Consider the following 25,643-nt stretch of genomic DNA (forward strand, 5'->3'; position numbering starts at 1 on the left):
ACGGGCCAGTGTCCACAAGTATTCAAGAAGTCGATTGTTACTCCTATATTTAAAAGTGGTAATCAGGAAATGATCGAAAATTACAGGCCGATTTCACTCGTGACAAATATGTCAAAAATTTTTGAGAAGGCGCTTAAAACCAGGCTTGTATCATACGTGGAGAAGCACGACTTGATTTCGAGAAATCAGTTTGGGTTCAGAAGCGGGATGTCAACGAATGATGCGATAGCTGCCCTCACGGGTGAAATATACGGCCATGTAGACCAGAGCCGACCGGCAATGTGTGTGTTCCTGGATCTGGCAAGGGCCTTCGACACTGTGGACCATAAACAATTGCTGGAGACCTTGCATGATTATGGAATACGTGGAAATGCCCATCAACTCTTCGAAAGCTACTTGAAAGGCAGGACACAAGTTGTGAAAATCAATGGTTCTTACAGCTCAGAAGCTGAGGTGGTGTATGGTATTCCGCAAGGCACGGTGATCGGACCCTTGTTATTTCTCATTTATATGGATGGTGTGCTGAGAATGCATTTCAAAGGTTCAATGTTTGGTTTCGCCGACGATACGGCCATACTATTCAGTGCAGACAGCTGGGCTGATCTGAAACTCATTGTCGAACATGAGATTGGCAAAATAAAAGACTGGTTTGATCACAGATTGCTAACAATCAACTTCAACAAAACCCATTTCATACCATTTTCAAGCTACGAAAACCAGTTACCAGAGTACAACAGGCTGACAATTAATAACCATGGTGTCACTATGGAAATAACAAGAACAGATAACATAAAGTATCTGGGTGTCACCATAGACAGCCACTTAAGATGGGACGTTCACATTTGCCAGGTGTCGAAGACTTTGAGATATATGTTGTACAAATTCAGGTACCTGAGATCAATTCTGGATATAACACATCTCAAAATTGTGTATTACGCACTTGTACAATCCCGTCTACAATATGGTATACTGAGTTGGGGTGGTATACTGGATACACACCTGACGAAGATGGAAGTGCTACAGAGAAGAATCCTAAAGATTATGTATAACAGGAAATATGATTATTCGTCGGACCTTGTTTTCGGAGAAAGTCAAGTTCTTGACATTCGGCAATTATACGTGCATGATATAATAGTTAATGTTTATAGGAACAGGCATAGTCTGCGAAAAATCGATCACGAGTATGGAACTAGACATAAAGTAGCAGGTGATGTTCAGGTCAAAAAAACTAGAAAAGCTATTGGACAGCGCAATTACACGTACCTTGGAAATAGAATATTCAATTACTTACCTGAAGCGTACCGAACATATATAAGTACAATAAATAGTGAAGCCTTAATCAGAAAGATTTTCAGGAGATATCTACTCACTATAGGCAGAGAAGTAGTTCATGGATTGATTTCGAATAACTGATTTTCCATTTGCTCGATGCTGATATAAATCTGTTTAAAACTCTCACATGTTTTCAGTGTACGGAGATAATTCATGTAGTGCATATGAATTGGGAGTACCCCACACACAGCTGCGGTTTTAGTGGGGTTGTTTATATTTGTTTGCACGTTTGTAACGTCATATTAATTTTGTGAAAAATGTACATCTTTTATTGCAAATAAACTTATTATTATTATTATTATGCGGATAAGCCACAAACCCTTGACCATTTGGAAGACAACATTCGCCGTGTTATTGCCGATATACGGCCACAAATGTTGGAAAAAGTCATCGAAAATTGGACGTCCAGATTGGACTACATCCGAGCCAGCCGTGGCGGTCATATGCCAGAAATCATATTTAAAATGTAATGCCACAAGATTATCTTGCGGATAAATGAAATTCATGTCAATCGAATAATCCATCGTTGTTTTATTGCAATTTAAAGTTCTATAGCTCTAAAAAAAACACCCTTTATTATAACTTTTTTGAAAATTATCATTCCTATTTCCCGGTTAGTTGAATTTCTATATGACTCTGGTATCAAGCTGGATTTTCCCCTAGCAGATTCTACCAGCAGTCAGCTGTCATAAAGATACGTATCCCATCTTCTTAATGATATGTTCCCCCTGTTTTCACTATAATCATCCAAGTTTTCTATAGAAAATAGAAATAGATATAAGTAGTTTTAGACATGTTGAACTTTTATGTTCGCAATATAACGGAAAATTTCAACGTTAGTTTCTACCATTTCTGTCCCTTTCCGTATACCTGATTTTCGCATCCTAGTAAAAATCCTTATCTCCCCTCCAAAATTCCACCCTACAATTGAGCTTATTGCGTAAGTGGTGATAGAGGGGAACTGTAATAAAAATGACCAAACGTCGTATTTTCCAACTGGCTGCCTTCTATGGTTATAGGACCAAATTAAGTAAATGGCCAGAGGCTATTAAAGGCTTTTTGACCCCCTGTTCTTCACGTGATGCTATGGCAAGAATGGGGAATGTGATTTCGCTAATGAATTTCATTGAGGGGCTTATTTTTACCCTTTAATTGGGGAGACTGCTTGCGTTCAAATGAAAGGGAAGTTTTCAAATGGAAAAAGTATTTTTTTTTATTTGAGGAACTGAATGGTGATTAGAAAAAGGTTTTTTTCAGAATAGGAGGGGTTTGCTCATGTTTTCATTCAAACGTGATGTAAAAGTAATAGGTGGATAATCAAAGGGAAATCCCATAGCGAAATGGTCAGCAACTATTCTCAGAAAACATTTTAGGTGTGCTTAGTTTTATTATTCATTTATTGAGAAAGAACCTAGTAACAAATTATCAGGAATGTGCTATAGCGATAGATACCTAAATACTGACAGTCAGGTGGCAATCAAAGCATTGAGCTCACATAAAATCTATTCTAAGATGATATTGAAGTGTTGAAAAATAGGCTGGAATACTAACGTCTGTTTAGTTTGGAGTGAAATGAAGAGGTCATCTCACTTGCCAAAAAAGGAGCTCAAACTCCTTTCATTGGACCGAAACCTTTCTTTGCTATAGATGAATGTACCAACAAGAAAGAGTTGCAGGAGAAGGAAAAACCGAACAGAATCTAACGAAATCTTCCAAGTTAGATCAATCCAAAATCCAGATCTTGCGAGATCTGAGAAGCATCTAGATCTTAGAAAGTTTTAATGGATTCCTTACAGGGCATTGCCTTCTCAGGAAGCACCTCATGAAAATGAGTCTAGCAGAAAGCTATGAGTGATGATTCTGTGTGGAGGAGAAAGGAACTCCGGATCACCTGGTGATGGAGGCTAGTGCTAGCCAACGCTAAAAAAGAAGAGACTTGTAGAAGTAAGCAAGTAACCTCCTTGAAGCCAACTCAGATATAGTATATCTGAAGTCACTTGGAGGAAGCCAATATATTTCGATTATACAAGGGTTGTCCAAGTTTCCAGAAATTCTTTTGGGACCAGTGAATTTATTGCCTAACAACACTTTCAAATAAACACAGGTATTTAGCAGATCGCGTTGGCGGTATCCACTTCAAGGGACATCTGGACAAGCGTTTTTATGGACTAGTTCAAGTGACTTTGGATATACTATACTATAGAGTTCATTAGAACTCTGGAACTAGAGGGAGAGCTGTAGACTGCGATGACTAATGGTGAGGAGAACTCTGATGCGCAAATAAACCCCTCTTAAATCGCAATCTACATTATTTCTGTATTGTCAAATACTATGTTACGAATGTTACGATTCGATTAAATGTTTACTTTGCAAAGTTGTATGTGTGAATTCATTCATCTAAAGATTGTATGAAAGCACTGATGTCAGGTTAGAAGCTTTTGCAAGCTTGTTGGGTAATATGTAGTTCATATCAATGATTGCAAAACCTTCAATATCAAGCCACTCCAACACTATTGTCATTTAATCCATTCAAGTGGATGATCGTACTTGATGAGACCTTCTAAATAAAAATTTACTTGTCTCGGTGTTTTCCTGAAAAACGTAAATCTCAGGCTGAACTGTTTTATGTGGGCCACCGTATAGCAGCACCATACTCGTAATTTCTCAACAGAACCGTATAGAAGCCGGGTCGTATGTAGCGTTGAGTGCTAAAATCGATATTCAGAAATCGGATATCACTCTCAGGCGAATTTCGAACGATTGACTGCACTCCGCGTTACTTAGCAGATGAAACTCTATATGGCAACAGGTTACGAGGCAAGTAAGAGGCTGTCAACATCTATAACTCGTTCCACGGCCTTTCGCGTGCTCAAACTGTGTGAAAATCGTTTCAGTACGCCATATGTCAAAGGTTGTCACGTCGGAATCAGTTCAATCGGAGACAGAACCTCTTAAAGCAAATGCGAGGAGGAGGTTGAACTGCCTCTTACAAAAGTTATATGCAGAATATGTCAGATATTCGCATGAAGGAGAAATGAGTTGCAAACGCCGGATTTTAATATCGATCGCAATAATATTCTAGTTTTGAATTTAGTGTCGGTAACTATGTTTTCGTTTTCCTTTCATTTATAGGTAGATACTCAATCTACACTGCGCAAAAAAATTAACGCACATTCTGAAAATAACAATTTTAATGAAAGTTAACTCTACATTGACTTTATAACTTATTTTTTATGTTCTCTCGGGAAGGTTTTGAACGAAACAAGACACATTAAATGGAAGAAAAATTCAGGATTTCACCGAATCTTATGTGAAAGAAGAGAAATAAACAATTTTCAAAATGCTGGAATGCTGATAAGTGATTTAATACTTGGTATTTCTACCCCTTGCGTTAATTACAGCTCGGCAACGACGGTTCATACTCAAAATGAGTGATCTTAAAATGTTCTGATCTAATCCTTCCGAGATTTCTCTGAGTTGGATCCCTAAGTCATAAAGAGTAGCTGGATGATTTTCTGAACTTCTCAGCCTTCTATTGAGGTTGTCCCAAACCTGCTCAATCGGATTGAGATCTGGACTTCTTGCTGGCCATTCCATTCGAGAGACTTCAACCTCTTCAAGGTACTCCTGAACGATGCGCGCACGATGGGGTCTCTTTCCCAATTAGCCTCTTTCCAATGGATATGCTCTCTCGCAAAATCCAAACGTGCCCTTCGATGGGCTGGGATAAGAGCTGGGCCTCTTGCCGCGACACGAGGCCTTAAATCATATTCTCCTAGGCGATTTCTTATTGTCTGAGTGCTAATTTGCACCCCATCAGTTTGCTCAAGGTGATTCTGAAGGAGGCGAGCGGTTGCAAACCGTTGTCTCAACGAAGAAACTCTCAAGTAACGTTCTTGAATGGCAGTTGTTACCCGTGGTCTACCCTGTCCTGGTCTTCGGACATTCATACCTGTCTCCCTGAATCGCTGCAACATTCTGGACACACTTGTATGGGAAACTCCAAACCTTTCTGCAATTCTTGTGTATGTCCACCCTTCTTTTCGCAAAACTACCGCTTGGGCACATTCCTCTTGGATCAAATTGCGTGTTTCGCGTTGCATAGCGATCGGGTGTAGAAAATCAAACGAAAGAAAAACTATTGATCACTAGAATAGATCGAGAACAACTGATTTCAGAATGGAGCCAATACATTCAAAATCTGATAATCTCGTCTTTTTTATTCCTGCTGGGAAAAAACATCTGTATTGAATAAAAACGTTGAAAGTGGATAACATATGCATGCAGAATTCTGATGAAAATAATTATCATTGAGAACACCTTCAGTTGTAGAATAAATTTGAGATTTCCATAATGTGCCTTAATTTTTTTGCGGAGTGTATATCATAAAGAAATATTATTGTGAAGACATAGACATAAAGTTTTCAATTTTTTATATTTCTTCCATTCATAGACCTATCTGACTATGGAACTGAAATCAAAACATATTCTACTTAATTCTTTAGACAGTAGTTCTCTTCCAGAGTTAATCACCCAATAAAGCATAGCCTAGATATTTTCTCGAATGACGAACCGTAAACTGCATCACTCTTTAACAATCATAGCGAATCAATTTCGTCATACATGCAAATGAAGATGATTTCATGCCAGTTACCAATTGTGATCGTCGAACGCATAGAACGTCTCATTTGCACTCAGCCTGACCCCTATCAATTCATTTAATTCGGGACGAAATTAGTTTTGATCGATGCAGCCTGCATTTCCCACATGATTAACAATTGATCTGCGATAGGGATTTGAGATTGCGCTAAATAATACGATGTCAACGCACTGGCGATATGACGTCTTTTTCAGAGCGGTCGTCATGGAAATTGAATTAAATGAAAAATGCGCGATAGATTACTGCTGTATCGAGTTGTTTACATTATTCATTATTTGGGTTTCACTTCACGTATTTGCATGGTTTCAGAATTTGTTAGCTTGTTCCATGTGATATTATTTTTGTTCAAATAGTAGTATTTTCGAATTTTCAATCGGAAATTGTAACTCGATGATGAACTAAGGTTTAGGTAATGGGCAAAATACCTTCGATGATTCTGGATTTACACCCATCATTTGAGATTTGTTTTACACAATTCCAAAAAAACCTACCTATCCGATCAAACTGAAATTTGAAAATAAGTTTCAAATTGAAGAAACTGATGTTCATACGAAATTTAGTGGGGATTATTTCATTGGGAAATTTGAAGAAATCAGGAAAGCACTAACGTGAAGTTAGGAGCTTCGAAACGCTCATTCATTCATGCGTCAATTGCACCCTTAGAGGCCGTGAAATTCATTTTATATTTTTTATTAAACTTTGATTTTGTATGTATGTACAAAATTTTGCACGATGATAGAGTTGGAATCATAGAAATATTGGCTATTTTTTTTCCAAAATCTTTTTGAATTTTCTACGGCCCTGAAGATGGGATCAACTTCAAATTTTGCACGGAGTTTGTCATTGATTTTTCATATCATCAAACAGAATCTCAACTCCGTCAATTTTATGGTAACGGAAATATTAGGAAATTTTTTTTTCGATATTATTTTTTTTTAATTATCTATGGTTTTTGGTTACGCGATCATCATGGAATTTTGGACGAGTTCTAAAATAGCCATGTTACATCCTAATGCCAATATTCATCTAGATCGATCTAGCAGTTTCCAAATTGACAAAAAATTTCCAACGGCTATGTATTTACGGAACCCCTAGTCGGATTTCGCCCATTAACGAACATAATTGCGGCATTCGAGATCTCAACGTTTGACCACAAATTCGTCATCAGCGAGTCGTTAGAGACCATTTCCGGCTCAGAACTCGAAAATTACAGACATTGTGACGAAATTATGAAGTGATAATCGATGTTCGTTGACGAGTGCCCAAAAAATTTGTTAAATTTCAGATTTCACGGAATTTTTGAGGGATATACAAATCACCGCAAAAAATCAGCATAAATTTCAGAATTCGTTAAATACACTGCGCAAAAAAATTAACGCACATTCTGAAAATCTCAATTTTATTGGAAGTTAACTCTACATTGACTTTATAACTTATTTTTTATGTTCCCTCGGGAAGGTTTTGAACGAAACAAGACACATTAAATGGAAGTAAAATTCAGGATTTCACCGAATCTTATGTGAAAGAAGAAAAATAAACAATTTTCAAAATACTGGAATGCTGATAAGTGATTTAACACTTGGTATTTCCACCCCTTGCGTTAATTACAGCTCGGCAACGATGGTTCATACTCAAAATGAGTGATCTTAAAATGTTCTGATCTAATCCTTCCCAGATTTCTCTGAGTTGGATTCCTAAGTCATTAAGAGTAGCTGGATGATTTTCTGAACTTCTCAGCCTTCTATTGAGGTTGTCCCAAACCTGCTCAATCGGATTGAGATCTGTACTTCTTGCTGGCCATTCCATTCGAAAGACTTCAACCTCTTCAAGGTACTCCTGAACGATGCGCGCACGATGGGGTCTGGCATTATCGTCCATAAAAAAATTCACCAATGTATGAGGCAAATGGCACTACATGGCTGGGAAAAAACATCTATATTCAAGAAAAACGTTGAAAGTGGATAACATATGCATGCATAATTCTGATAAAAATAATTATCATTGAGAACACCTTCAGTTGTAGAATAAATTTGAGATTTCCATTATGTGCGTTAATTTTTTTGCGCAGTGTATAAAGTCGAATAAATGAGGCTTTCATAGAAAGTGAAAAATAAAACCTTTCAAGCATGCATTCATTAGTAAGAAAAATCTGATAAAAATGACATTGTGTCAAGAGTATCACGTGATTTTCTATTTACGTGGCATATTTTGTTGTTGATTTTTAGGTTAATGTTAGTTCTGCATAAAAAACCAAATATACATAGTTGCCATTTTCAAGCGGCAACTTTCAATCGAACGAATTAGTGTATCTTTCTGTTTTCCTTAAATGCTCAAAGCATAAAAAAAAAGATACCAATTACATTTTTTTTCGTCATTAGGTACCGATGTAAGCCTCTCAGCTTACAATCCAAATCCGCCGATAAAACCAAGAAGTTCGGCTTGGACACAAAGAATTACCGATTCACTTTAATCACCAGCAAAAAGGATAAGATCAGTAATCCCGTATATAAGTTGACTTGACCCTATACGATGAATATAAGCTTTCAATCAAGGCCTTCCTTGTTAAATCCGGAAGGGCAACATTGGCAGATTAGCCGACGGGGGGAGTGAATGACAGACAGTTTGACAGGACTTCCTACGTCACACACAATGGGCCGTCGGAGCGGTGACTTGCCTTCTTTGTGCCCCCATGATGGCCATGTGGAATAATCGGGAGACTTGAAAGAAGTCGTGTCAGATATTGGATTAAAATTAACGAGACGCTACGTCGAATACCGGAATGAATTTGTTGGTTTTTCACAGGTAGAAAGCCATCGGAGGATTAACAGAATGAGTTTTTTTGTTGGGACTCCTGTGAAAACAAATCGCGCTGAAAAATTCTTTTGCGAGCGATACACGCTTCAACAACGCAATGAAATTGTTAAAATTCAGTACAAAAATGGTGACAATTTTCATAAATCAATGAAAAAATTAGAGTCTTGATAAAAAGATTCAAGGAATAATAAGATCAACAGTCAATAGGGATTTCTCTGGTTGGGTTTTTTAAAAAGTCGGCTACACTTTTGAAATTTTCATCTGAATATTGAACAAATGAACCCAGTTTGAAATCCTGATGATCATTCCTCTTTTAATTTATATTTTACAATTTTATCTTGATGCGTTGAAGTCGTTCGTATTAAAAGAGTGGAATTAGTAAACCATAGTGAGAAATTTGTTGTATTTTGTCCACGAACCCGTTCTTTTCCACATATTTTCAAATAAATTCGACTATGCATCGAAAAACTCGATCCAACGAAATTTCCGATCTGCAGAAATAGCCAAAGAAAAACAATAACATTTTCAGCTACTTTTTTCCGGGAGCCGTTCCAGCCAGCTACAATTTTCAATCTATCGCCCAACTTCCCGAATAAAGGAGAAGTTTAGGCGAAGGGGGCATATCGACCAGCATCCGCCAACTTTGGCACTGAGTCAGAGATGAAACCAAGTGTGAAATATGGAAGTTCGATATGATAGAATCTCCCCTTGCCAGTTTCCTGTCATATGCCAATATCCAAGATCCCAATCTATTAATCAGAAAAGTTAATATCATAATACTGGTTCCGTCGTTTGTATTGTTCGCCTTATCTGGTAAATATTCCCTATAAGGGGAGAAGACCATTTCAATTTGCTGCAAGATTTACTCGATACGGACCTTGGGGCCTGCTGGAGAAGGGTTGATGCTCTTTTTGACGAGGTGTATTTATCCAATCAGCCCAGTTCTTCCAGAAGAAACAGAAATGAAAAATTATTCTGAATGATATAAACCGTATTTCAATACCTTCTATTCATTTTAGGCACAACATGTCTCAACAAAAAAATGAAGACTACTCACTAGGCAAAAGAAAAATCGGGGCATGCCATTTGAAAAAATTGACTTCTTTAAAAAAAATGTAGTGTAGTTTGGACCACCTGTAGAGTGATCCTTTAAATTATAAAAGTCTTGCAAACTCTTGAGAAATTCAATAAAGAATAAATCATAAAGGGTGTTTTTTTAAAGCTATAGAACTTCAAATTGCAATAAAACAACGATGGATTATTCGATTGACATGAATTTTATTTATCCGCAAGATAATCTTGTGGCATTACATTTTAAAAATGATTTCTGGTATATGACCGCCACGGCTGGCTCTGATGTAGTCCAATCTGGACGTCCAATTTTCGATGACTTTTTCCAACATTTGGCACGAGTTGTGTGTCATGTTGCGCCGTCTTGTTGGAACCACAGCTCCTGGAAATCATGGTTGTTCAATTCAGGAATGAAAAAGTTTGTAATCATGGCTCTATACAGATCAACATTGACTGTAACGTTTTGGCCATCATCGTTTTTGAAGAAGTACGGACCAATGATTCCACCAGCCCATAAAGCGCACCAAACAGTCAGTTTTTCTGGATGTAACGGTGTTTCGACATACACTTGAGGATTAGCTTCACTCCAAATGCGGCAGTTCTGTTTATTGACGTAGCCATTCAACCAGAAGTGTGCTTCATCGCTAAACAAAATAAAATGGACGTAGTGCGCGATATGTATTCCGCATAGAACCATTATTTTCGAAATGAAATTGCACTATTTGCAAGCGTTGTTCAGGCGTGAGTCAATTCATGATGAATTGCCAAACCAAACTGAGAATAAATCATTTAACAGCTGTTAAATCGGTCACCATCTTGAACAGTTATGCCAACTCAAAGTTATATACCTCGAAAAAAAACACCCGTTAGTTTCAAAAGTGAAAGCCCAGATAACAAGTTTTTCGAAATGAAAATCTTTTATTTTATAATAAAAATCATTCTGGATATTTCGTCCCTCAACAAATGATATTTAAGATATAAAATATAAAATCTATAGCTCTTTTTAGTTACATGTTTTAATTCATTCATGCTTTCTTTTTTCTGTTTTATAACATTGAATAACATAACATTCAATTCCATTCAGTAATGTTTATTAAATGTTATGTATTTCAAGAAATAGAGAAACTCATAAAGTGTTTTTTTCCAGTTGGACAAACAGAATCCGAACCTCTCGAGGAAGAAAACAAAAGCCTCTCCCCTCCATCCAAAAAACGACGTCCCAAATTGAGTCCCAGTAGAGAATATCCATAATACCGACGGCGGAAGCTTATAAGCGTGAGTAAAATGGAAAAAATAAGCCAAATTAAAATATAATAGTTCTTCTTGGGAGGTTGACGGATGGCCACTTAGCGCACACAAAAGGTGTATTATTATTCTCTTTCGTCGCCTCTTCCTCGCGACGAGTACGGTTAAAATAACACTTTGAAATCTGCCTCTTATTTCGGACTGTAGGATTAGGCTGAGTGTGGATCTTGTGTAAAAACGGTACGGGGAAAATCCCGTCGATATAATATATTTCGGTCGCCCTTCGTACTTTCCGAGAATACCGACAGCTGTTCGTCAATGAGAAAGATTGTATTATCGGATTATTTCAATTGACTTCGGGACTTCTCACTTGCAGACAGATTGACAGCTCTGTGTAGTTGGAGGCTTTAGAAGGTGGAATAGAGACATTTTCGAAAGGCAACTTTTGTATATTTTACTTTTCAATAGTTTTTTTAATAATCAATGAATTTCAATTTATATTGACTTATTCTATTTTATACAAGGTGTCCCGGGAAGAATGCGACAAACGAATACCATGAATTAAAGTCATCATGGAGGACCCGTATCAAGGGGTTTCAATCGCCTTCGTTTGGGATATACAGAGTGATGTTCATCTTATGAGTGAAATTTCACTGTTGAATAACTCTTTAACTAATCTACTGAATAATTTCAAATTTTGAAGTTTTGTCACCCTTTCCTATCGCCTTCCTTCAATATTTCTGAATTCGAGTAAATCAGATCCGGACTAGGATAATTTCAGACTTTTCCTATTTTCGTGAATATTGGATCACCCTGTACGTGAACATTATGATTTTTTTCCGTTTTCGGAACCACAAAGAATCAATTCATAATCAAAATTCTAAATCTCTGCTTGGCACGGTCATACAGCGTGACCAATAAACATTCCCTTATGAGTGAAATTTTGTTAATTCAATAACTCTTCAAGAAATCCGCCAAATAATTTCAATTTTTCAAGTTTTGTCGCCGTTTACTATCGCCTTCCTTCAATAGTTCTGAAATCGAGTAATTCAGATCCGGACTAGAAAAATTTAAGACCTTTTCTATTTTCTTGAATATTATCGAACTGTAGAATTTCACTCATAAGATGAACATCACCCTGTATATCCCCAACGAAGGCACTCAGGCGATTGAAACATCTTGATACGGGTCCTCCATGTTGACCTTAATTTATGGTATTCGTTTGTCGCATTCTTCCCGGGACACCCTGTATACCACGTTACTGTTAAGTCTAATAAAATCTAAAATGTTTCAGCTTGATTACGAAATTTTTCAAGTAAAATTCGCATCTGAACTTGCCTCAAATTTCTATGGATAAATAAGAAATTTCCATGAAGATTTTGCACATGTTTTTCTTCTTTTCAGAAAGTCAAATGCCAATTACAATGCAATGGAACATCAACTTGCTCATTTCAAATGGATTTTATCGAATGTATACCAATTTGTTTGTTCCCATTCCTTAAAAAAATCCTGTTGAAGACCTAAATATTCTCATAGTTTGAAAAAATCGGGACAACGGAAGATTATTTAAATTCGATTTTTTGATTCTATACATTCCAAAACGTGAAAATTTTTCGAATGACTTGAAATTTTGTTCTCAAAGGTTTAGAAATGAGAAATCAAAATAGATCACACTCAAAGGTGAACTGACAGATTGAATCAATAGAAATCACCTAAAACATAGATATGACCCTCAAATTCCTAGTGAGTCTAAGTGAAAACTACTATGTATTAGTTCATTTTTTTAAATTATAATTCTCGGTTCTTTTTTGACAAAAAGTTCTGTTTTTGATTAGACGTCGCACATGATCTGACAGACACACCGATGGAGTTTCCCCATACGGTGGAAAATTAATGCAAATGGAAAAATAGCACGGACCCCCCTCCCCTACTCAATAATTTTCCGAGGGGTGGTGGAAAACCCTTGAAACTTAAATTGAAAAACGACGAGATCGAAATAAGTGGAAATATGTCATTTATTCATCGACGGGCCAGCATCAGAAAGTCGAATCACTTGATACGGAATTTATTCTGGAGCAGCAGAACGTTTCTGCATATAAATAAGATATTTGCAAGTGTCAAATGGGGGCTCCTATTCGAAAATTTGAATTTTTTATTAAATTTTGGCGATATGTAGGCCAACGTCACCTCGGAAGGGCAGAAAGCAGGCTCTCTTCAAAATGAAATTGATAGAGAGTTATTAGCAATGGATATCTCAACACGTCCAATATTACAAAAAATTTACTTAAGGAATCTTTTTTTCATCTACATCATCTTGAAATCTACAGTTAAAGCCTTCGAGAGATTTTTTGAGAATGCCACGTTTGTATCTGTACGCGTGATGTAAAATTGATTAATTCATCTTTTGATAACACAGGGAATGTTAAATACAATCTCAAATACTTAGAAAAGAATAATAAGTAGGTCCAAAATTTTTTTTTGATTATGTTTCGGGCAGAAAGGATCTTATAGTGAAGTTTTTCATTAAATTTAGCCAAGCTTTCGACCATTCACGTGACCATTTTCAGGACAAATTATAGATGTTTTTATGTTTCTGCCTGACTTGGCCTTGCCCTGAAGATTGCAATGTAAATGGTCGGAAGCTTGGCTAAATTTAATAAAGAACTTAATTAAGATCCTTAAATGACTCTCTGCCGGATTCATTATTCCTTTAAAAATAACTTCAACACATTAAATGAAATATATAGGTAGATAGTACAATTGTCTTAGTAGAATGAGTAGAATGAACTGATTTAGAAGAAATATCACTGCTATATTAACGTCATTTTTTTCAGTGATCAGGTAAAAATTAATTGATTAAAATCAAATAAAAAATAACGGAAGTTCAGAACTATACCGATCTCGGACAATAATCATATTGAGGATAAGTACGTTAGATGACGTAGGAAGGTACTGAGATTCAGAAAAAATGAAAGAAAAACCTTGAGGTACTAGATTAAAAAGAAATATTTTTTTTCTACGAGCAACTCAGTTTCAATACGATCGTGAACGAACTTTCTATTCATTATATCAGAAATATTCATCATATAACGCAGCGTGCCCTGCAAAAATATCATCCTCATTCAATATTTCACCTTGTCAATCCCCAATTGTGACAGCCAATTCGAAGCGTAAACCACAACATCGAAATCTCCAAAAATAACAAATCAAACTTTCACAATAAGTCCACAATTGCCTACGCCTTTTCTTACTTCTCAGATTCTTCTCAGTTCCGACGTCATTTATAACCCAAAAATTGAAAGGTCCCTTTCAGTAAAATTCATTTATAAGGGTGACGGTCAATTGAGGACGTCCAACTGCGAAAACAACCGCATATACCCCAATTTGAAAGGGCAGTAACTAGGGGTGCTTTGACAATGACCCCCCTCAAAGAAACCACCTCAGCTACTCAGGTCCTGGTTTCTTGACTTGGTGAGGAGGCAGATGCGTGGATTTCGGTGAAAATGTGCACAATGGGTGTTTGACCGAGAAATCTGCTTGTCTCTTTAGTCAGGAACGGACTCGAAAAACAGGATATCATCACTTTTCCACTCTGAAGATTCTGAAAACAAATTTTCAAAACACAGAGTCGAAATAACGAATCCACCAAATTCATCTTTCGAGAATTTTCACGCTATCACTTTTTGCAAATAATATTCTATGCGTTGACACAATTCTCCTGAAATTTGGTATTAACATTCCAGTTGTTATTTTACATATAATGTATGCCTCAAAATTTTTGCTACAAATCTACCAATCTTCACCAATCCTGGTTTACAATTCGAAGATTTCAGACACCGTGAAGAAATTAAATAGCGCCCTGTTCAGGGAATGAACGCTCAAAACATATCAATCTTCTAAATAGGCCATTTCGATCAACTTCTCCTCTAAGAATATTTGATATCAAAAGTTGGGATCTATTAATTGCTAATTCATATCAATGTTGATGCTTATAGGCATCAATAAAACCAATTAAAATATATCAACTAACCCATAGCCATAACTAATCAAGACCATTAAAATCTTCATTAACTGACATTTGGTTGAATAACTATTAAATGACAGGATAAGATCTATTATTAGTGTCATAATTCACTAAAAAAAAAAATTAAACACATCAGATAACATCCCATAAGTAGAGTGGTTTCACAGACCACGTTTTGGGAGATATGTATATTATTCAGTCCATAACAATCCAGAAAAAAACAGAAGAATGCGATAAAGAATATAAAATCAAGAGCTTTCGAACTATACATTTGAGGTCAGAATGTAATGCTCACTGTTGAAATCAGAATGTCCATAAATGGTTAGAATCACTTGAATTTGTGTTTTTCTAGTCAATCTCGAAAATTAACGATTCCATTAAAAAGGAATTTTGCAATAAAGCATTGAGAGATAATTATCTAGAAGTTTAGAATGAACTGTTCGTATGAACAAATCTCCGAATGAATCCATGTGAAGTCATTTTATAGTAAGGTAATCAAAGTTTCGTGGAACCTCTCCCAAATGTGATAATTGAGGTACTGAAAGTGAAGAAGTTTATAACATAATGTGACAGATAATTTACCACAAACAATGGATCTATTACAATATTTAGTAGTTTAGTAGGCACAACAATTTGTGTGGTCTTTTTCCCAAATCTCAAAAAAAAAATTCATCTTACTGGGATTACAGTTTGTGAGATTTGAATTCAGGAAATATGGATGGTTACATCCAACCTCAGGAGAGTAATTTCCCAGCTACTTGAACCCTGAAAAAGGAGAAATTTACGAGTTATGACAGTTCCTGGTTGAAGCAGTGTATGTTGAGGTTTTATCGGTTTATAACCCCACAATTAGCGTTCCAACTCTATTCTGACTAACGTCCAAACAATCGAGGTTTTCGAAGAAGCGGTTTTTTCCATTGAAAACTTAACTAGGCGTTTAGGAACTCTGGGTTTATTGTGACGCTCGGTTTATTGAAATTTATGGGTATTGTAAATTGAGGCAGACGCCTAGTGGTCGACAATATCTCTCTCATGTATACGGTCCAAAAGTGGAGAGATTTAATTTAGCGCTATGGCCAGGCTAAATGAACCTTCTAGGGTGTTGATCTTTGGTAGAGCATTTGTTGCGGTTGTAAACTTTCACAAAACGTTTTGTTTTGCAGAAATGGCGGTCGGTGCAATGGATCATCGGATTCGTTTTGGTGTGTACATTTGCCAACATGGGAGTCTTTAGTATTGTTTGAACTTCCACCGTGTATAATTGGGTGTAGCTCTTGATTTATTGGTTCTATTCGAAAATTTGGATATTGTTGAAAACTTATTTTGTTTGAACGCTCAAAATGGTTCTTAGAAACATGACTATTGTAGGGCTGCTTTTTGATTTTCTGCACAAATAACGAAGTAAGCTATCACTTGGATCCGTTACTTCCTGAAAAAGCATTTAAGTTTTCTTTGGGTGTTTATTTACTAGTTGAATTGATTTTTCTTTTAGTTTTATTTTTCAGTAGAAACTCTCAACTTACTAATTCACTTTCCTTCTTTTCAAAATATTACTGAAGATACTGAATTAAATTCACCTTAAATTGATTGAAGGCCTGTTTACTCCTGTTTAGAAATGGGCGACTAATGAAAATTATGAAAGAACTACAAATCATAACATATCAATGAATCCCTCTTATGGATTAATGAGAAAATTTTCTTATTAGGTATCTACATATTCAGTTTTTTCATCATTCATAATTGTTACAGAATGTATACAGGGTGTTAGTGCAGCAAACTCCAGGGAGTGATGGCGCATGAAAAAATAATAAAAGTTTGCTTATAATTTTCGCCGTTCGCAAACTTCATATTCCGAGATACGGGGTGTTACAGTTTTCTTAAAAATGGACTATTTATATATTGCTCTGAAACCGGAGATATTCGAAAGAAATTTGGTTTCAAGAAGTAGGTATTTATTGATATGCAATTGAGAATTTCAAGTTTATCATTGGCGCACATATGGGTAATGATTTTTCAAATTGTTTCCCACTGTGGAAATTTAAACTGAAAATGATTTTCGAATTCATCGTTCAATTTATGACAAATAATCTCCCAAGTCTTCTTTTCGTATGAGACGCAGTTTTTACGTGAAAAAAATTAAACATTTTAAAGCGTATTTTTTTAGTTGCGATGTTTTATTCTTTGCATGAAAATCTTTCGTAGGATTTGCGTTGTCTTAGTTCATAATCTTTTCATAAACAACCTGTACATTTTTGGACGAATCCGCAAACAGTCTCATATATATTATATTGGCAGAATCGAAAATGAAAAAGTCTTTTCCGAAAAAATCTTTTTCTGTAGAAATGTTCAAAATAATTTGAGTTCTCGTCGAACAATTTTCATAAGAATCTCTTTTACTCATTAACAGTTGGTTATACCCAAGTTATGGCATACTGCTGAAATTGTCATCAAATAAGCTATCTAATGATGCAATAATATACTGGGTGTGCCGTTTGAAATAAGGAAGTAGTAATTTGTTTCCGGTATAACCGGAAGTTGTGAAGGTTTGAAAAAATTGGGGGAGAAAGATCATTGTCTCAAACTCCAATTAACAAGTTTTCAGCACAAAATTATATCCAAATTTTCAGCACAAAATTATGATTAGTTTTTCTTAAACATCTAATAGGTCATCTTGGTGAATCACCCTGTATAATACGCAATACGAATTGAAGGCAGATGTCCACCCATCATATTTTTATGGCATTGTCAAAAAATATTTCAGACTATCTCCAAAGGTAGACGTCTGTGCTGTAGCCACCAATTTTTTTTGCCAAGTTCGACTTTTTCCTTCTGGGGCCAAAAGCGAGAATCCCAACACCCATCCGACGACCCGACAATGTCGAACGGAAGAGAAGAATGCACGAATCGTGCCACAGCCATTTTCCACCATTGATTACAGGTTATGACAACGGCCAACAAGACTCTAATAACGCGAGATGCAATGTCAATATCATTATCCAATCATAGATGTCTCTGCAGACAGCATAATTGCGATGGGACCGTAATTTATAACGTATTAGGTGGCTTTTTTCAGCTGCTTCCAGTGTACGGGTGTCCCTGCAGCGTAATTAACTGTTAATTCTCGGTGAAATGTCTCGGCTCGTTGTTTTGGCGTGTTCTTTTTTTTAGCAGCGATCGGGTGATTGAGGTACTTGGGAATGGGCCGAAATGAAGATTCTCTCGCAGATAATTCAGTGGAAACGGTAATGAAGTCGGACACTGAATGGCTTAGCCATTTCCATACACATTCCCTGCAATAACGTAATAGTATGCCTCATGTGGATTCGATGGCTTGTGTGAGTGCTTGTGGTACTTAGAAGTGATGACATCAACATATCTTTCCTTGATGTGGTATTCCTGTATCGATTCGGAATCTGAGTCGGAATTGGCTTTTCGAAGGCATAGCCTTGAATTTTAGTAGAGATAATTGGGTGATATAAAAAATACGGTTAAAATTATGTCAAAAATGTCCAGTGAAAAAAACGAGGCATTACATTTTTACGTTTCAATTCGTTAACTATCGGATCAAACACAGCCACGAATAACAATGAAAACACTTAGCATTCACGAATTTGACTAAATTTCACGAAATCAAATCCAGATTTTGTCTTCAGATTACTCAGTTAAGCCATCTTAACACAGATCTGAAAAACTATACTATACGTTATAACGGGTGTTTTTTTTCGAGGTATACAACTTTAAGTTGTCATTACTGTTCAAGATGGCGACCGATTAAACAGCTATCAAGTGATTTATTCTCAGTTTGGTTTGGCAATTCATCGTGAATAGACTCACGCCTGAATAACGCTTGCAAATAGTGCAATTTTATTTCGAAAATAATGGTTCTGTGCGGAATACGTATCGCGATTAGCGATGAAGCGCACTTCTAGTTGAATGGCTACGTCAACAAACAAAATGATCGTATTTGGAAAAAAGCTAATCCTCAAGTGTATGTCGAAACACCGTTATATCCAGAAAAACTGGCTGTTTGGTGCGCTTTATGGGCTGGTGGAATCATTGGTCTGTACTTCTTCAAAAACGATGATGGCCAGAATGTTACAGTCAATGGTGATCGGTATAGAGCCATGATTACTATATTTTACATTCCTGAATTGAACAACCATGACGTCCAGGAGCTGTGGTTCCAACGAGACGGCGCAACCTGTCACACAGCTCGTGCCACAATCGATTTATTGAAAGACACGTTTTGTGACCACCTAATTTCACGTTTTGGACCTGTGAATTGGCCTCCAAGATCTTGTGATTTAAAACCGCTAGACTACTTTCTGTGGGGCTATGTAAAGTCATTGGTCTATGAGGATAAGCCACAAACCCTTGACCATTTGGAAGACAACATTCGCCGTGTTATTGCCGATAAACGGCCACAAATGTTGGAAAAAGTCATCGAAAATTGGACGTCCAGATTGGACTACATTCGAGCCAGCCGTGGCGGTCATATGCCAGAAATCATATATTTAAAATGTAATGCCACAAGATGCGGGGAAATAAAATTCATGTTAATCGAATAATCCATCGTTGTTTTATTGCAATTTAAAGTTCTATAGCTCTAAAAAAAACACCCTTTATATACTGCTTCTCCCTCAGTTTCTTAGTTAACTATTGAAGTAGACTTCTGCCGGTCCGATATTTTGCTTAATCATCAATATTTACCAACCAATTTCTAAAACACAAAAATCGTATTTGAACTCAAGGCACGCCGCTGCAGACTTCCGTGTCTGTCACGAGAATTACACTAAAATTACACCGATTAAATTCTCGGTCTCAGCTTCATGTATTTGCACGATCTGAAGCGGCAATCGTACACTTACTCCTCATTCTGGTACAAACGTTCTCTTTTACTTCCTAAACGCCACGTAATCTCTACGACCGTGACATTTGGATTAGTGTTCAATTGTTCAGATAACGGATTTCAAGTGCAAATTCAAACCTGGCTGGCCTCCTTCGATTAGCTGCAGTTGATTCTAGTGTGTGGGAGAAATTTAGAATTAATCGTGCTTCGGAAACGATGCCAATTGAATTTTGAGGTTATGATATGAGAAACTTTGTGGGTCACTGCAGATTTATGTCGAATTTTTATGAGAATTCATGAAATTCATAATGGATATGACGAAATGGGGTGAAATTAAACGAAATTTAAAAAAAAAATAATATTCTTCTATGACTATCACTTCTATATTATCGTTTACTTGCATTCAAAACGAAATATTCTGCATGTTATTCGCAAAAGCTATGTATAATATTATACTGAACAGTTAAAAGCGGTGCAGAATCATTTCTCACAGTTCAAACTGCGGATAATGACTTTGCACAGTAATGAACCAATGAAATCGGGCCTTTGAATAGGCGTTGCTATGGAAACGCGAAATATATACCGTCAACGAAACAACAATTGAAATAAACCAATTAATTCTTTTAATTTCTATTTTGTGAAAGACTGTTGGCTATTCATGATAATGGAAAACCATATTTCTCACTCGTTTGGTTATATCAGCCAATATTTAGATGAACCTACATGGTTTTTGATTTAATATCACAGTTGCTTCAAAATGTGTTAAATGATATTTTATTGAAATATTCCATTGAAAATACTTATTACCTGAAGGAAAATTCCACAATACACTTCCATCAAAGCAGTTAGTTATTGTGCATTTGTGTAAACATTGCACATCCTTTCAGTTCTTCCCGACGACCGGCGTATGTGTGGTCGCCTTAACCTGGTCTTGAGTAACGACCGAATTCTAGAGATATCTACAGTCAGTGTCGGAAATCACCGACTGGACGTGTTGCTATAAGTGCGAATACCTGTTGATCACTTGGAGTGGCTACTTAGCAGATGATAAGATGAGCTTGCATCCGACTCGAGTTAGTGTCGTTGTAAACAAGCCAGGTATCTTATCATAATTGTGTAACGTCGTTACAAATGGACGCTGATTAAGACTGGTAGTCGGCTGAGATGAGTCAATTAGGGTTTTATCTATTTTAGATGTCGACAGGTGTCATTTTATATGAGTGTGAATTGATGCCCTGTCGCCATGCTGATAGGATGAGGGACGGTTCGAAAGAAATATGATATTTCAACGAATACTGGACTGAAGTGAAGAAAATTCAAGAAAGGCACTCACTTGGCATCAGGATTTTTTCAGCAATTGTCAATTCATACAGGAATTATATTTTTTTTCTTATTTATTTCAAGTTACGTTTGCTAGAATATTAGGGATTACTTCGGCGCAGATATCCGCTAAGATTGCCAGACCTAATGCCCATAGATTACTTTATGTGATTCACCCTGAATAATATTTATTTATTTATTTACTAATCTTATGTCTTACAATTCATATTTGTTTGCAATTGTCAGGAATTTCATTAAAATTAAACATAAAATATTTGCTAGAAATGCAAATACCATAAAAGGTAAACAAACCATCTAACATATGTTACACAAAACTGATTCTGACAATTTAGTTTATTTGAATTAAAAAATTACAAAGAAATGCGCCGAAGTGAAGCCTAATATTCTGGGAAAGATAACTCACAATAAAATAAGGAAAAGATATGATTTATGGATGAATCATAATAGTAGGCATATAGAACATAAGATTCGAAATGTTTCGTTTGTTATTGACAAAATTGTTTATTGCGATTGAAGTATTTTATTTATTAAATATAATAATGGTTTGTGATAAAGCTTTCTAGATTTTAAAAAACAAAATCAAATCAATATTTTCAAATCAAGGCATACTGTGACAATACAGAAAAAATTAACGGAATGAAATCAACTTAAAGAACGCAGCAGATCGCTAACGGTTTCAAATGGGAAAAAAATATATTTGAAAAAAATCATTTTTCGAATGGCAGGATAAAAAAGTAAGTTCCCGGATTTCAGCACCGCGACGCCTGACGTCTTTATTTTTTTGACGACTTTTACCAGCATCTCAACTCAACACTGACGTCGTTCAAAGAAACAAAAAATATTACGCTTTTTTCGAAAAAATTGGGGCTGCGAAGATGAGTGAATCGCTCTATACTTCACTCTTCAAGCCGTTGTGATTCAACACCAATGGAATTTTTCTTCGACGCGACAATAAAATAGCACCGAATTCATGCAAACAAACATCTCAATCATATCAGAATTCCCATCGTTCGGAATTCCCTGAAAGCGAAAACAAACATCATCATCCATCCTCCTCCAAGCGTCGCTACTCCTTCAGCCTGATTGACATCGCATCCATACATTTAATTCGTTCCGGCGCAAAAACCGCGACGCAATTTGCGAACGCTCGAGAGATGAATGGATGCTCCCATCCATTGTGCCGCCAACCTGATGCATGCGTTCAATAGAAAAAGCGAAAAAATTCCATTTTTTCGTCACACCTCCACCCGTCTGACTCACATCGGCTCATAAATATTAACTAACGAAGTCGATTCGGACCGTTTGAGACTCGATGTTCTGAATGTGCGCTAATTTATGAACATCTGGTCCCCCGTTACGTCAAAGCGAGGTGGGTTTTCGATTCGCGAATTCTTCTTTTCACTCCCGTTTGTCTGTCTAGAAGGCTGTCTTGCTTATGTGACGTATGGAACATCAAATATGAGTTGCTGAATTACAATACCATATTATTTTTGGCTGAAAGCTCTATTTATAAATTTACCCTACCTGAGGTCTTTATTTAGGAACAGCAAAATCATGGAAGATTCCTATAAATATAAATGTGTACAGTGCTCGGTTCAGTGTCAACTGATAACAATTTTTTCGGGCATTACTTCAGTTGCTTTTCCTCAGGATCCTTGGATATTACTTCGTGAGTATCCAGAACTCCCATCATGTGTGTGGTTCTTAGGCCAGTCAACCCCGGACATTTGCACCCTATGTGTTCGGCTGTTTCTACTTCTATTCAACAGAGCAGCCTGCAGATTTCATCTGCTGACTTGCCCATGCCGTACAGAAGATATTTCTACCGACAGTGTTCTATCAGCAATCTCACCATTACCTGAAACTCAGCTCGTGGTAACTTTAGAAGCTTTCTGGTATAGGTCGGTAAAAGCACCACAAATTTATTTTCCTGAGCAATACCCGGAGTGTTTCTCCAGAGGGTTTTTCTATTGCCCCACTCCCATTGCTGCACCACTGTTAAAGATCTTGATTCAAGTAGACAGTGTGTATTACAAATAGTGCAAGTGTATATAGGACACAATTCAATGGTACATATAATTATATATCACAAGGTAACAAATGGAATGTAGGCAGTGAACAATGGTATAAGAGAAAATCAAAAATTGTCTCTGATAACGCTCAACCGTTCACTCTCACACACTTAGAGCGGAAAAGGCCATAATCTCGAACACGAACACATGCAACACGCACAAAAGATCAATTACGCTCTGTGGATCTTGCCACAGGTAGCAAAAGATAAAATGCTAATCCCACGCTCTGCAACTGACATCTTTGTGGATAGACCATCCTCCTCGTAGAGTTGTCATCACGAGGTCCCTTCTAATTGGCGTGGTGTCTATTGAGAGGGCTTGTAGAAGGGTACTGCTTTCTCGGCACCAGAACCCCCTTGCTCCGATGATGAAGGGTAGAACTCGGATGCTTCTGCCAGGATTATTTGCCGCCACCACCTCCAACAGCTCTGGCTGATCATATGTCGCTCTCTTCAGATCATATGTTTCAGAGAGTGACCTAGGGGCCTCCCATGACACCTCCACGTCTGCAACTATATTGGTCTGCTTATATTGGTCTTTTCCAAGCCCACAGAAGGGCTCAAGACCAACAGGTGCAACTTTGATGCCCTTTTTGTAGGTTCGTCGGCTATTTTATTTCTTTCAATGCCTCGGTACCCATAATAGAGTCAATGTTAACACCTATTGGTCCTGAGCCTTTATGCCTCGGTACCCATAATGGAATCAAGGTTAACACCTATTGGTCCTGAGCCTTTATGTAGGTTTATGTAGGAAAAGACCAATATATCCAACAATGGGACTAGGACAATAGGAAAACCCTCTGAAGAAACACTTCGGGTCTTGCTCGAGCAAGGACATTTGTGGTGCTTTCACCTACCTCTACCAGAAAGCTCCTGAAGCTACCACGAGCTGAGCTTCGGGTAATGGTGGGATTGCTGACAGTAAAAACAGATGAGATCTGCAGGCACTGTGGAAAGGAAGTAGAAACAGCCGACCACAGTGTGCAAATGTCTGAGGCTACTCTGGCCTGAGAACTACTCACATACGAAATTCAGTTCTGGACATTCACGATGTAATAGCCAAGGCTCCTAAGGATGTCGTCGGTTTCGTTAACCGTATCGACGGCCTCCCTGAAGATGAAGAAATGATTGCCTTGGTTGAAGCCTACTTCGCAAGCAAAAACGAATCTTTTCATCTTCTTCAACAGCCTGTCTGCATCCACTCCTGGACATAGGCCTCCCCTTGAATCTTTTCATACAGGAAAGGTATTGAAAAGTTGATGGAGTTGTTGAACTACATGAATCATTCTTGAAGATGATTTTATTGACGAAAGAAGCCGAATTTTCAGGAAAAAAGGTTTTATTGGTTGGGCCGGGATCTATTGAGGACATGTCGAATGAAGTTCAAAAGGCCAAATTTTCGATGTAGGATTTCTTAGAGCCATGCGAAGTTGCCAATTTTTCAATATTGTCGGTTGTCCCAGGATGTTTGAAGGTCTTTTACAGTTTCGCGTGTTCCCGAGCAATCGAAACGAAACCCTAGACCTGAAATGAAATAAAAGGTTCGTTAGCGGGCTGCAGTCAGCAATTCGAATCTTTCACGAGCGAATTAAAACAGCGAGAAAAAATGTCCAACTTTTCCCCGGCATGTGCAAACTCATTAATCGTATCGCATTATGTGACCGCGGTTTTTGCATCCCTCAAGGAAGTCGTGAGGGTGGAATGGTTTTATTATTCAAATGCCCTGATAAACGCTAACCGGTATTGAAGTGCGGGTCCAATAAAATTAATTTGGATAGGTTTTAACGATTTTCGGACACGGTATATGCGGAATTGAAAAAATGCCGGGTATGATGTTTTCTTTCGAAGGCGTGAATGCGAAGAAGTCATTTCGACCGTGATTAGATCTGGGGGATTGGGAACGCCTTGTTTATGGAAATCTAAGGGCGAGGTTTGCAAACAATGATATATTTTTTTTCGTATTGTGACTCAGGCGATTTTGCATTACGGTATGTCATTATGAGAGTCATTAGAATTCAATTTGTGAGGATTAACACTTCATTCGATGAATCGTGGGCTTTACCAATAGTAAAGTTTGAAAAAAATCAGAAGAATTTTAATTTTTACAAAAATCCTTATATCTTCGAAAATATTGGTCACAGTCACCTCAAATAAAAACGTTTTTTCCCTACAACTGCTATGAAAAGTTGCGTATTCTTCATAGCTTACTCAATTTCAAAACTATGTATAGCTCATA

The 25,643-nt window shown here is 37.0% G+C and overlaps 1 long non-coding RNA gene across 1 annotated transcript in view; it reads left to right on the forward strand.

Annotated features, from left to right (window-relative positions):
- LOC123676586 overlaps positions 1-25,643 on the forward strand; it is a 157,044-nt gene that overhangs the window by 11,431 nt on the left and 119,970 nt on the right. The window contains exon 2 of the long non-coding RNA XR_006746977.1: positions 11,025-11,152. This is a non-coding gene — a long non-coding RNA (uncharacterized LOC123676586). The remainder of the gene's footprint in view (positions 1-11,024; positions 11,153-25,643) is intronic.

Source organism: Harmonia axyridis, chromosome 3 (assembly GCF_914767665.1).
Source record: "Harmonia axyridis chromosome 3, icHarAxyr1.1, whole genome shotgun sequence".
Taxonomy (NCBI): domain Eukaryota; kingdom Metazoa; phylum Arthropoda; class Insecta; order Coleoptera; family Coccinellidae; genus Harmonia; species Harmonia axyridis.